Raw genomic sequence first — 14,431 nt, 5'->3', positions numbered from 1 at the left:
GGGAAACCACTGGAAGAATTAAGTGGCTTCCTGGGAGTGACGTGGTCTAATTCACATTTTAAAGGGGACTGGGACAAGGGAGTAGGGATTATTAGAACTGAGCAATTTTGAGATTTTCAACCAGTGCAATTACAATCAAGAGATGTTTAGGACCTGGAATAGGCCTGTAGTCCCAGCACTGGAGAGGCTGAGGCAGGAGGATCTCTTAAATCCAGGAATTCAAGCCCAACCTGGGTAACCTAAGAAGACCCCAGCCAAAAAAGAAAAAAAAAGAAAAAGAGAGATGCTTGGAAATACAATTGAAAGGATCTGAGGACCAACTGAATATAAGGGAGAAAGAAAAAATTGAACTCCTAGGACAATTTAGGATTTCAGGTATGGGTAACTGGGTGGGAGGTGGAGCCATTTATAGATAGAGGAGAAAGTTTATCGGTCTCAAATATGTCACTTCAGAAAATCCTTAAATGTTTCCACTTAAAACCTTTTTTTCTCACCCAGAACATTCCATGCACAAGCTCAACCTTAGATGTCCCCAGTTGTCACTTCACACACCATCCTCCTTCTATATTCTTTTTCAACTCCCAGGCTGTCCATATCTACCTTGTCTATTCTCCCAACACCCTAGAGCATTCCCTGGCAGTTTCACACACCCAGTTCTGGATCAATCCAAAACGTCTCTTCTGCTTTCCCTTCTTTTACTTGCTGAGCAAAACTGGGGGAGATACACTCATGCAATAGTGGGATTCATTTTGCCATATTCATACATACACATAATATAATTTGATGAAAGAATTTATATTTTAAAGCAATGGGAAATCTTTGGAAAAAATTAAGCAGCAGAATGATGTGATTCTTTCTGTGTTTTAAAGGAGCAGGCCTAGGAGTGAGGCTTTGGAGTTTGAGATCTGCTCCTGCATTCACCACTCGATAAGTGGGATCTTTGGCTGTCTGTATATTGATCTGTGGTCAGATCCTGGCCCACAGCTGCTAGAGTCGTCCCTTAAACCAGGTCCACCTATCTCCTGATCTGCAGATAACCTTGACTCTTCACAAAGAAAGAAAGACATTCAGAACCCTCTTTCTAGTCCCAACCCATGTACTTATCTACATTCCCATCTATGTCAGAGGAAGATGCATCTCTTCCTATCTTGGGCCAGGGACTCCACACCTTTGTTTTGAGAATCGCCCTATTATCTCCTCTTTCTCTGTGTCATCAAACTTTCACTCAACTGACCATTTTTTTTCTCTTTGAAGAAAAGAGAGAGAAATGAAATCATATACCATCTGTATCAGAAAGGGTTGTTTTGGTATGAGTAAGAGAAACTATATGAGTTAACCAAAATCAAAGGGTTCATGATCAGATGAACTGGTTTCACCCAGAACCCAGATGGCAGTATTTCCATGGACCTTGAATGCAGCTGAGTTTTGGGTTTTATTTGTTGGTTGGTTGGTTAATAGTAGGGCATAAGCTACGTCCTTTTTTTATTTTTTATTTTGAGACAAGGGTCTCACTAAATTGCTGAGGCTGGACTCAGATTTGTGATCCTACTGCCTTAGCCTCCTGAGTCAAAGAGATTACAGGTGAGCGCCGCCATACCCAGCTTGCATGTGATTTGGAAATGGCCTGTAAAGCCAACCTGGATGTTCCCTCCCATCCATCCTTTTCCATATATCTGCTTTCATCTTCTGCACACCTGTAGCTTACTTTATCTGACTCTCCAAGAGCCGACTCCCAAAACAACAGGAGAGAACAGGTTTTATCCCTTAGCACAAATTCTAAATTTTTTGGAGGAAAATATTGGCCTAGATTGGATGGTGTACCCTATCAAGGACCAATTGACTACAGACAAGCCAGGCAGCCAGGTACAAACATAGCTTTCAGAAGTCCAATGACCTTGAAGGTGAGAGATCAGTTAGCTAAAAAGGAGAATTGTGAGTTGGATAAATCTCTCTGGTTATTGCCAAATCCCCCTCCATGCTCTATAGCTAAGACTAAGAGGGTAATCTCCACCCTCTGGCTCCACATTTTCTCTTCCTCATTATTCCCGTATCTCTGCATGCTATTCCCAATCCCCTACCCCCACACCATCAACTGTCTTCATCCAGGTCACTCTTTGCCAAACCCAATGGATACTTTTTTTTTAGTACTTGGGACTGAATTCATGGGTACTCAACCACTGAACCACATCCCTAGCCCTATTTTGTATGTTGTTTAGAGACAGGGTCTCACTAAGTTGCTCCGTACCTCACCATTGCTGAGACTGGCTTTGAACTCAAAATCCTTCTGCCTCAGCCTCCCAAGCCGCTGGGATTACAGGCATGCACTACTATGCCCAGCTTGAGGGATACTTTTCAGTACTTGTTTTCCTGACATTTTGTCACTTGACAATGTTGGCAACTCTTTTCACCTCGGAAACTCACACATTTTCCTACTTAAAAATTATCAATGGTTTGTCATCACCTAGTGCTATAGTGTTTAAACTTCAACATGAATCCCTTTGTTTAAAAGAAAAAAAAAATCTAGAGAGGTGTGGTGGAGCATGGTTGTAATCCCAAAGGTTTGAGAGGCTGAGGCAGGAGGATTGCAAATTTGAGTCAGGGACTCCACACCTTTGTTCTGAGAATCGCCCTGTTATCTCCTCTTTCTCTGTGTCATCAAACCAAGGAGCACTCAGCTCCAGTGAGTATAACTTGAAAATCACACGTCCATAGGAAAAATTCCAAGTTCCTTAGTTTTATAAATATTCAACACCTGCCAACCTTTCTATCTGCTACCAGTGTCTAATCCAAATGCTTCCAGCAATCCATCAGGAGATTTTCTCACCTGCCTTGGTATGCCACTTTCTCAGCCCCAGTTTAGCACATGATGTCTCCTTTTCCTGAATGGATTTTCTCCCTCTCCCTGGTGAGTTTGTCTTCATTATTTAAAATTTGGCTTAATGAAGTATCCCTGGGTACTTCCCCATCACGTCGACACGACATCTCCTTGGCACTCTGACTGTTCTGCTCTCTGTTATATATTACTCTGTTGGAACAGGATTTGGGTCAGCATGGAAATTTGAGATTTGTATGCCCCTATAATCACAAGACCTCCTGGCCGATGTCATGATGGTCTTTTCATCTTTGCAGCTTTAGAAGCTAGTCCAGTGCTTGGGACGTATAAGGAGCCTAATCAGTTAATATATTCTTCTCCCAGTGTGATCCCCTCCGCATTCAAATCCTTACAATTACTTGTGTCCATGAATGTGGTTACCCATCAGATAATGAGCTCATATAATGTACCTGTCTGTCATGGAGATAGAATTAAATACGATATAGATAGCAGTGCCTGATTCAGTAGTTTATAATAGTATGACAGGACTATCTGTGTCATTTTGTTTGTTTGTTTGTTTGTTTTACTATACACAGTAAGGCCCCACTTACTGAATCAAGGCTTCCTCACCAGAATCTGACTGTGCTGGTGCCCTGATCTCAGACTTCCAGCCTTGAGAACAGTGAAAACTACAGTCGTCTCTCAGTACCCACAGGTGATGGGTGCCGTTCCCTGAAGATATCAAAATCTGCAGGTGCTCAAGTCCCTTCTATAACATGGCACAATATTTGCATAGACCCTATATGCATCCTCCCGTGCTATGTAAATATGCTGTACTCCATTGTTATACTTTATTGTTGTACTATTTAGGAAATCATGGCAAGAAAATGGTCTGTACAAGTTCAGTATATGCGGTGTTTCTAAATATCTGCAATTGGGGCTGGGATTGTGGCTCAGTGGTAGAGCGCTCCCCTAGCATGGGTGCTACCCGGGTTCAATTCTCAGCACCACATAAGAATAAAGGCATTGTGTTGTTTCCATCTACAAAAAAGATTCTCTCTCTCTCTCTCTTAAAAAAAGGTATCTGCAGTTGGTTGAATCTGTAGACATGGAACCTGCATATACAGAGAGCTGGTTTTTATCTCTGTTATTGATAGGCCACTCAGTCTGACACTTCATTATAGCAGCCTGAACAAACTAAGGCAGAGACCAAAGAGTTTTGACAACTGAATGTGATTCTGGATCAGGGGTGGGAGAGAAACTAGCAATAAAGGACATCATGGGGGGAAAATAAACTTCCAAGGTGGGTTGTGGGCATGAATCTCACAGATGATTCTGATGAGGTCTTTGGAACTGAAATTCAAGATCTAGTAAGCCTCCTTTTGGAACTCTAAGACCAAGCATAAAGATCAGCAATATAGTAGGTGCTCACTAAATAGAGGTACAGTTGGAACTGAAAGAAGTTTTTAAACTTCAAAATGAGACGTTTTTATAGTTTCCAAGTCAAGACGCTGAGATAAGAAAACAGGTATAGGCTAGCAGGGCCTGGAACAGAGATTGACTCTTGTCCCTTCCTGTTGCATCTGTATTTCAGCTAACCCCACTGTTCCTACTCCCTTCTACCCCTACCCTGCTATTATTACATAATGAGAAAATGTCCTCTCTGCCCAACTTCAACCCTACAGATCCAGAACACAGGTTTCTAAGGATTTGCTTCCTAACATTTTTTACATGGCTGCTGTCTGCTCCCTAGGAGTGCTCCTGGAAGTCTTCCTTCCTCATAACCTTCATATTTATTTGATGCTCAGATCCCTGTAACTGTTTCCATGCACTAGCTCTTGAATTGGTCTCCTCCTTCCAAATACCAATGCATTATCTAGGTCCCAGGCTTCATTATTTTTTGCCTGGATTATTCTAAATAGCATCTTAACTTCCTCAGAAGCTACTTTGATCACATCACTTCTGAGCTCATCATACCATTTCCTTGGCATGGCACGGAGGAGCTGTCTCTGGCCTTTCTCACCAGCCCACTTCCATCCTTGCACCCAAACTCCCACTTTCATACTCCAGTCTTGCAGACCAATGTGGCCATGTCTTGTGGGATTAACAAACAGGAATGAATGTTGGCTGGTTAAGCAGGAAAGGAATTCCATAAAATGCTGTCGGGAATCTGGGCACAGTGGTGCATGCCTGTAATCCCAGTGACTCAGGAAACTGAGGCAGGAGGATTGTCAGCTTGAGGCCAGCCTGGACAACATAGTGAGACCCTGTCTCAAAATAAAAGATAAAAGGGCTGCGAATGCAGTTCAGTGGTCGAGTACCCCTGCTTCAATCCCCAATACTGAAAAAAAAAATGCTGTTAGGTGTCAAAGTATCAAAAGAAACTGATATTAACTAGAGAATTAGATTGACCTAATTATATTGTAACATCATGTGCTTGTATGAATATGTAACAATAAATCTCACTATTATGTATAGTTCTAATTCACCAATAGAAAACATGGAAGAATAAGCTTTATTACAATAACCCCAAAATGGAAACAGCTTAAATGTCCACCAACTGGCAAAAGGATAAACAAATTATGATATATCCATACATACTCAGCAATAAATAGGGATAAATAGCATGGGTGAATTCCAAAACTGTTACACTCCCTGAAAGAATAAGACACAAAAGAGTATATTCTATGGGATTTCATTTCTGTGAAATTCTAGAAAACGTAAAGCTAATCTAAACACAGAAAATATTATATCTAGACAGGAAGTGGGGGAGAATTGAATACTACAGGGTAAGAAGGAAGATTTTTGGTGATAGGAATATTCTATATCTTTTTTTTTTTTGGCTTAGGAAAACATACATTTATTATCTTACAGTTCGGCAAATCAGAAGTCTTAAACTCAAGGTGTCGAGAGGGCTACATTTCTTCTAGAGGGTCTAAGGGAGGATTCTCTTTCCTTGCCTTCTCAGTGTCTAGAGGTTGCCCGCAGGAATGTTCTCTATCTTTATTGTGGTGGTAATTATATGAGTGTAGACATTTATCAAAACTCATCAAACTGTATACTTAAAATAAATACATTTTAATTTATATAAACAAAACTTCAATAAAATTGATTTAAAAATATATAAAAGGATTTATTGGGTACTGTCCAAGATCACCAGGAAGATAGAGATCTAGGTTTGGCCCATGAAAACAGACCAGAAATAGTCCTTTGAAGATGCTGTGCCTCTGCCACCCACCCTGGATACTACAGTCTGACCAGCACCATCACTACCATGAGACACTGCCACTGGAACCAGCCAGAGCCTTGGGAACCAAGGTGCATCTCCCATTGCTGCCACTCCTATCCCCAGAGGGAATTCTGTGTGACTTCTGCACTTCTATCTGTGGCTTCAGTCCAAGTGTGGGGGAGGTGCTTCTCATGGATCCACCCTGGGTCACAGTCCTCCCTGTGTGTGAGGAGGGTTGGGAGAGAGGATGACAGCCATCTATCTTCCTGTTCTGACAATGACAGTTGACTGTGCTGCACAACATGGAGGATTCCTCAGACATTTGGGGCATTCAAAGGGTGACTATAGGGCTGCCATAATAAAATACCAGACTGGTGGCCTAAATAAGAGAAATTTATTTTCTCATGGTTCCAGAAGGTGGAAGTTCAAGATCAAGGTGTTGGCAGGTTTGATTTCTCCTGAGCATCTGCTCTTGGATGTCTTCTTGCTGTGTCTTCACTTGGCCTTCCTCAGCGTGTGCATCCCTGCTTGTCTCTTCTTACCAGGACACCAGTCATTTTGGATTAGGGATACATCCTATGATCTCATTTAAACTTCATTTCCTCTTTAAAAGCCTACCTCCAAACAGTCACATAGGGATTAGGATATTTGAATTTTGGCACAATACAGTCCCCAACAGTGACTAAAAAAAAATGATATGTTCATTCCTTTAACCAACCCCATTTTCTTACACATGGTATTAGAATCAGCCTCTCTCAGGTCTTCAGCATTGCTGCCCACCCTTCAAAATCCGCTTCTCTGTCATCATGTCCAGGACACCTTCCCTCTGGATTTGGGCCTCTTGCCTGCACTCTCAATGCACCCTGGGTACACCCCACTGTAACACTTACCCCACTGTCCTGCCGTAGACCCAGTTCCAGGGCAGGCACTGATCCTTTCATCTGTGTGTCCCGGTGTGTAGGACAGTGTCTGCTCTTACAAGCTGCTCCACAAATGTAATGTGTTGAAGGAGTATTGCCGCAGTCTGGCTGGGCACAAATGCCGCAGTCTGGCTGGGCACACAATCACGAGCCACCACACAGCTTGTAGATTCAAACAGCAACTCTTTATTCCCGAACTCACACCAGCCGTCTACAATCACATTCTGGGGAAATCCACGTTCTCTTCCCAAATCCACGTTCTCTGCCCAAATCCACCTCCACTGGGCTTCTATCTCCAAAATATACTGTCTGAATCCCGTGAGAACTCAAGGGGAACTCAGGCAGCAGGATACGCCCTATTCCCAGCAGGAATAATCTTAAACCTTAAACCTGGAACCTAAACTGGGAAAGCCCTAAACACGATTATCTTAAAACCGGGAACACCCTAATCTGCCTTGGTCCTTGAGCAAGGTCACGTACATTCAATGTCACTGCAACATGGGGTACGCTGGCAAGGAAATTGTCATACCTACTTACTTGGCTAATGGCTCCCAGCAGAGTATCCTGCCATTCCTCTTCCTACACATCCCGCCCGAGTAATGACAAATTGCCAGTTTCCCAAGTGTACCATCTTGTTTCAGGCTTCCGGGCCCCTGTACATCCTGTTCCCTTCAAGAGAAAAGTGACTTGTTCCCCTCCTTGTCATCCCCAATGCGTGTGTGTGTGTGTGTGTGTGTCCACGCATGCACACATATATAAGCATGTAGTATAAGAAATAATATAACCAATGCCTTGTATCCACCACCCAGTTTGTGAAATAGAACCTCAGCAGACTGTCGAATTCCAGTATGAGTTTCCACCAGATGGCCTCTCCTGACTAACCCCTCAGAAATCACTGCTGTCTTGAATTTTATATGTATCGTTCCCTTTTCTTTCTGCCTAAATGATATATTATTTAGTTTTGTACATTTTTGAACTTTATATAAACAATACAATACTATATGTATTCTCCTGTGATTTTTTTTCTTTTTTTTAGTTCAAAATCACATTTGTGAGATTTATCCATATTGATCCTAGAGTTCTACACCATTCCTTTTCACTGCTATATGAATATACTTACATTTGTTCATTGTCCCGTGGTCATTTGAGTTGGTCATTAGTGCTTTGTTTTCAAAAACCATGTTGCCGTGAATTTTCTTGTCTGTGTCTCCTAGTGTGCACTTGGCCAAGGGGAGTTGTTGGGATGTAGGATATGTGTACCCTCCTGCATAAGGTAGGGGCAGCATTTGGGCCCTTCGGCCACTTGTATTACCTCTATCCTTCAGGAACTCCCATAATATCGTCACTAATATTTGCTAAGATGTTGGGTCAAATGTTTTAATATAGTGGTACAAAAACCATCTCAATGAGTGTCTAATTTATAATATATATCTTATTATATATGTTTGTGTGCATGTATGTGTGTATATGTATGTACAGTATGTATATATGTACATATATATGTATATAAATGTATATGTACATATATTCCCTGATTATGAATAAAAATATTTTCACATGATACTTGGTCATTTTTTTTTTTAGGTAAGCAAGAGAACAGGAATTTTATTAAAAAGGAAAGTGAGAGACAGATGGGGCAAGAGTGCCCTATGTTGCCTCTTTTTTGTCTGTTTTGGTTGTTGCTTGTTTGATTATAGTACTGGGTATTGAACCAATTGCTTTGCACACGTTAGGCAAATGCTCTATCACAGAGCAACATCCCCAGTCCTATGGTGCTGATGAAAAACAGAAATAGTTAATTTAATGTAATCAAATCTATCTTTTCCTTTATGATTTGTGCTTCTCATAACTGAAGTAATTCTTCCATATCCTGAGGCTATGAAGATAGTCTTTTATATCATCTTCTTCTGAAAGTTTTGTTTCTTTCATGTATTTATTCCCACATGCAATCAATTATTGTAAACGGCAATGATGATAATGATGATGATGATGATGATGATGACAGGGTCTTGCTGTGTTCCCAGGCTGATCTCAAACTCCTGAGCTCAATCAACCTCTTGGTCTCCTGAGTAGCTGGAACTATAGAAACCACTGTGCCTGGCTCCAGGTACCGGTAGTCCTAGGGATTAATATTCTCTTTCTCAGCCACCCCCCACACCCCCTCCCCTGTCCTGGGGATACACCCAGGACCTCATGCATGCCAGACAAATGCTTTACCACTGAAATACATCCTAGACCAGTACTAGGAACTTGACCCCACAGGTCTTCTATCACTTAGCTATATCCTCAGCCCTTTTTAAATTTAAATTTTGTTTTGAGATTGGGTCTCACTAAATCGCTGAGGCTCGTGTCAAACTTGCAATCCTCTTGCCTCAGCCTCCTGAGTTGCTGAGATTACAGGCATGTGCCTGGTCCCCACTCCTAGGGACTTGTTTTTCCTTCCTTTCTCCCTATCCCTTCCTTCTTCTGTGCTAAGATTGAACTCAGAGGCACTTTACCACTGGGATTATATCCCTGGCCCTTTTTATTTTTTTATTTTGAGATAGGATCTTGCTAAATGGTGCCTCAGCATCCTGAGACCCTGGTATTATAGGCATGTGTCACCATGCCTGGCCCTAAAGACTTTTTTAAAAAAATATTTTTAGTTGTAGATGGACACAATAACTTTATTTTTGTTTATTTATTTTTTTATGTGCCGATGAGGATCAAACCTAGGGCTTCACATGTGCAAGGCAAGTGCCCTACCCCTGAGCCACAACCCCAGCCCCTCAGGACCTTTTTTTAAAAAACATATTTATAACTAATTGCTCCAGCTGTATGCATTGGAAATTCCATCTTTTAGATTACTTTTTGTTTGTTTACATATATATTTCCTCTAATAGCTAATGAATTCTTTAAAATCAAGGACAGTCACATTTTTCTTTGCATACTCAGTGACTAGCATGGTTCCTTGCCCTGCAGATATTTGATAATACTGCTAGATTTGCCTCTATATTCTTAAGTTCCTAACACCATGCATCTCCTGAACTAAAGGGAACCTAGAAGCATTGTCTTGTCTAATCCCTCTATTCTACAGGTAAGGAAAAGGAGACCATCAGGAATAAACCTATGCATTTGAGACAACATGGGTATTAAGTGCCAGAGACAGGACTCAGTGCACAGTTCCCTGTTTCTCCTAAAACCCAGGCACTAAGTCCAGCTCCCTTACCATGGTCACCTAGTACCTGAACAAACTCAGAGCACTGTTAGCTAGAAAAGAGAGCAAAGCCACAGTGAAAAAGGATAACCCATAGAAATAAAAAAGGAAAAGACAAGAAAGTTCAAGAATGGTCATATTACCAAGTGAGAGAACTACCTATGGACAAAAAATTTTGAACTCAGAAGTCAAACACATCCAAATTAGAATGATATACCTTTTGTACCCGTATCACATAGTTTTTAAAAAATTGAAAAAGATTAATGCCTTAAACACAATCATTAGAACATAAACTCTTTTTTTTTTTTTTTTCAGAGTAGAAATTAGAAGTTTATTAAAGGACAGCAGAAAAGACTTCTCCCGGAGGAAGAAGAGGACCCAAGAGGTGGAATCCGTGGAAGTGAGGTTGTTTCCCCTTTTTATAGTTTTGGTGATGGAATGTAGGTTGGAAGGCCCGAGGGGTGGGACACAGGTGGGCCAAAGAAGTAATCTGGTCAGGAAGGACTTCTGAGTCAGCACCTTTTTGCTGGGGGCTGTTCATTAACATTTCTTTGAGGTGGACTTTGGCCTAGGGCCTTTTCGGACTTCATTAACATTCCTTGAGTTGTCCTGCGTTTCCCGGAATCATTGCCAGCATGGCCTCCATTTTAGATTTCACTCGGTATTAGACCCGATTTACCTAACTACACTGACTACCTAACTTTAAATCTGGCTTCATTCCCCCCTCTAAGTTGGGAACTCCTTACTGCTGTAAGGAAGGGGGGCGAAGAAGATCTTTCTGGCTTCTTCAGGCTGAAAAGGGACGGTGTGGGGCAAGCAGTTTGGAGTCCCCCTTTAAAAATCGGGTCTATCGAGTGGTCCATGATAGAAGTCTGATTGAGAAGTAATAGGCTGGAAGGCCATTTGAGTGATGGATGGTCTATAAGAGAAACAAGAATTCATTAGTACTGGAACCATATTGATGCAGCAATAAATGCCATAGCACAGGAATATGCCAATGAGTATGATGGCAAAGACAAAGACAAACAATGTTTTCCACCAGGAAGTACCAAGAACCAGGAGCTAAGATATTGTTTCCATGACAAAGTTGCTGAGGACATGGCTTCTATCTGAGCATGTAAATCTTTAAGGATATTTGTCACATTGCCAGAATTGTCAGGAATGTAAACACAACATTTAACTTTTAGGGTTACAGATGTCCTTTCCCTTAAGATATAGTTTAATAATTTAATGTCATCTGATCTTGCAAAATCCTTTTACTAGTATGACCTCTGTGTCTAATGGAGAAATCTTTAATTCTGTTACTTAGGGCTGGATAACAATACTTGCAAACACTAAGCCTACCTGTGTAAGTTAGAAATAAAGGCCTTAAACTAAAAACTACTCTGGCAGTTCCTTTTGATAGTTATCAGGCATTTCTGTCTGAGAATCTCTTTTGTAGCCTCCAGTTTACTTATTTTTGGAAGTTGCATTTAACTATTATTATTATTATTTAAAATGTCCAGGAACAGCTGTGCTTTGGCTTTGACTGTCTTTGCTAAGTGTTTAAGATGAAGCAAGTCAAACTGACTTTTGTTTTTATCTATTGTTAACAGTCAGCTGAGCTTCCCTGGGAGTCCTCGGGGAACTTCACAGCAGCTTCTCAGTTCTGCTAGTGCCATTGCACTAGGATGGGTCCAGGCCTTGCTTGACCATGTGGCTTCCCTTGGAAGCATCAGGGATGTCTCCCTTTTGTGATGACCCTCCTCTTCACAGCAAATGCACTGATTGGCTTTCTGTCCTCCACTGGTCTCATTAATCTCCCTGATCGGGAGGTTATGTGGCCTAGAGTTGCAGAGCCCTTTGGAGAAGTCCCCTATTCCCTGATTCAGACTGACTTAGAGGGCAAGAGCCAAATATTGGTTTTCTTGGCCCTTTTAATTTAACTTTAATTTTAAAACTTAATCTTAAACATCCAGCAAATAAGTTTCAACAGCCTTATACTAAGAGTACTGGGCTTTAATGTCTATCTCTCTCTCCTGTAGATGATAACTCCTTATCTTAAATTAACCCAGGTTGTGTGTTCTTAAAGCAGTACCTCTGCAAAACATTAACAGGCAATCCTTAAACCATCTATAAGCAAGAACATAAACTCTTTGAGAGATGAATAACTGGTTTGCTCGTCACTATATTTCTATTATGTGCCACAGGGTCTGGGAAATAATTAGGCTCAATTAATATTCAATAAAGGACTAGCACACCTACCAAATATGAGCTTTCTTTATTGCTGAGGGTGGTGGGCAAATCCAAGCCCACCCTCTGATACACATACAGATAAAGAAATGCCTATTCGGAAAAAAGAAGCCTGGCTTGCAATGCTACACAGTTCGGAAAGCTCTGGGTCATGAGGAGATAAATTATCTTCAAAAAGAAAAACAGGAAACACGTGTAACACGGGAAAAGATTAAATAAATATTGGTGAGACCATACAGGTAGAGGTTTTCATATACTATTGGTAGAGGCACAGAACTTTCCTGAAGGACAATTTTGCAACATATATAAAAATTTTAAATATGTTTATATTTTGAATTTTTCCTAATGAAAGTATTATGTAGCAGGGCATGGTGATGCAAGCCTATAATCCCAGTGGGAGGAGGATCTTGAGTTCAAAGCCAGTCTCAGCAACAGCGAGGTGCTAAGCAACTCAGTGAGACCCTGTCTCTAATAAAATACAAAATAGGGCTGGGGATGTGGTTTATTGTTCCGGAGTCCCTGAGTTCAATCCCCAGTCCCCCCACCCCCCATAAAAGCATTATGTACCTTTGTACATTATGCACATTTGCTGCACTGCTATTTTCGGGGGAAAAAAAAGGTGTTATGTCCAAAATTTTCACTAATAGATATATTTTTAAAATTATAGTATATTGGGGCTGAGGATATAACTTAGTGATATAGTTCACATGCAGTAGGCCCTGGGTTCAATCCCCCCATTTCTCTATCCTGCCCCCCAGACAATAGGATCGATATAGTAGAAAATCATGCAGCATATGTTAATCTTAAAAAAAAGAGAGAGAGAGAGAGAAGGAAATAAATCCTGTTAGCAGGACTTATTTATTATATTCCTTTTAGTTTCTCTCTATTTATTTTATAAGCCCGTCTTCTATCATTATTATTATTGTTGTTGTTATTATTATTATTATAATTATTATTATCATCATCATCATCATTATTTTGGTACTAGGGATTGAACCCAGGGGTGCTCTACCATTTAGCTACACCCCTGGCCTTTTTTTCTTTTTTTAATTTTGAGACAGGGTTTCACAAAGTTCCTGAAGCTGGTCTAGAACTTGTGATCCTGCTGCCTCAGACTCCCAAAGAGCTGCATTACAGGCATGTGCCATTAGGCCTGGCACACGTACATTATATTTGTAATCAGAAAATGAAAAAAAAATATTTTTTAAATCTATCATTCCAAGAAATGTGGACCTGGAGAGTTTCAAATTTTATCCAGTTACTTTATTTTAATCTTTTATATCCTGCATATATCCTGAATATTTTTTAAAATAACACAGTTAAAATTAATTTTTTTTAAGTAAATCTTATAGGGAAGAGAGAAAGAAGTTATGCCCAGTCTCTTGTTTTCACTCTGTTTGTTTGAGTTTGAGATTTTTTTGTTTGGTGGTTTTTATTTTTGTTTGACAAAGAAAAAAAAAAGTGCACTATAATATTGTTCTAATTAACTAAGGAAAGAACTCATACTAGTTTGTCAAAAAGACAGGCATTTTCTTGAGTTCCACTTCTATGACTTGTAGCCAGCTACCATGTACTTCCACTAAACCTCACTGTTATGCTGGATTCATGGCCTTGGAAGTACTTGCCCATGAGTATGTATTATCACAAGGACATTTTGATATTTCCTTTTAGTGATATCAAATACATATTCTATTTTCCTATTTATTTAGCTGGGGATAGAACCCTGGGCCTCATGCATGTTAGGCAAGCACTCACCACTAAGATACACTCCCAGACCTCTTAGTCCCCTCAAACCCCCTCAAAGGAGGTTTCCTAGGGATGGAACCCAGAGCCTTTCCTGTATATGCTAAGCATGCACACTACTTCTGTGCCACACCTTCAGCCCCTGCTTTTTAAAAAATGAATTGGGTCCCCCCAAATAGGGAGAGAGGTTTAATCCAAGTTAGAGGGGGCTATAGTTTTGTTGCTGTTGTTTACGGTTTTTAAATTTTAAGCATTGCACATGGTACAAAGGGAAATGCAGTGAAGAGAAAGCCCCTCCC

Source organism: Marmota monax, unplaced genomic scaffold, assembly GCF_021218885.2.
Source record: "Marmota monax isolate L192 unplaced genomic scaffold, Marmota_monax_Labrador192_F-V1.1 WCK01_AAM20220418_F8-fsc00052, whole genome shotgun sequence".
In the NCBI taxonomy this organism is placed as follows: domain Eukaryota; kingdom Metazoa; phylum Chordata; class Mammalia; order Rodentia; family Sciuridae; genus Marmota; species Marmota monax.
Note: the sequence above shows the minus strand (reverse complement) of the source record.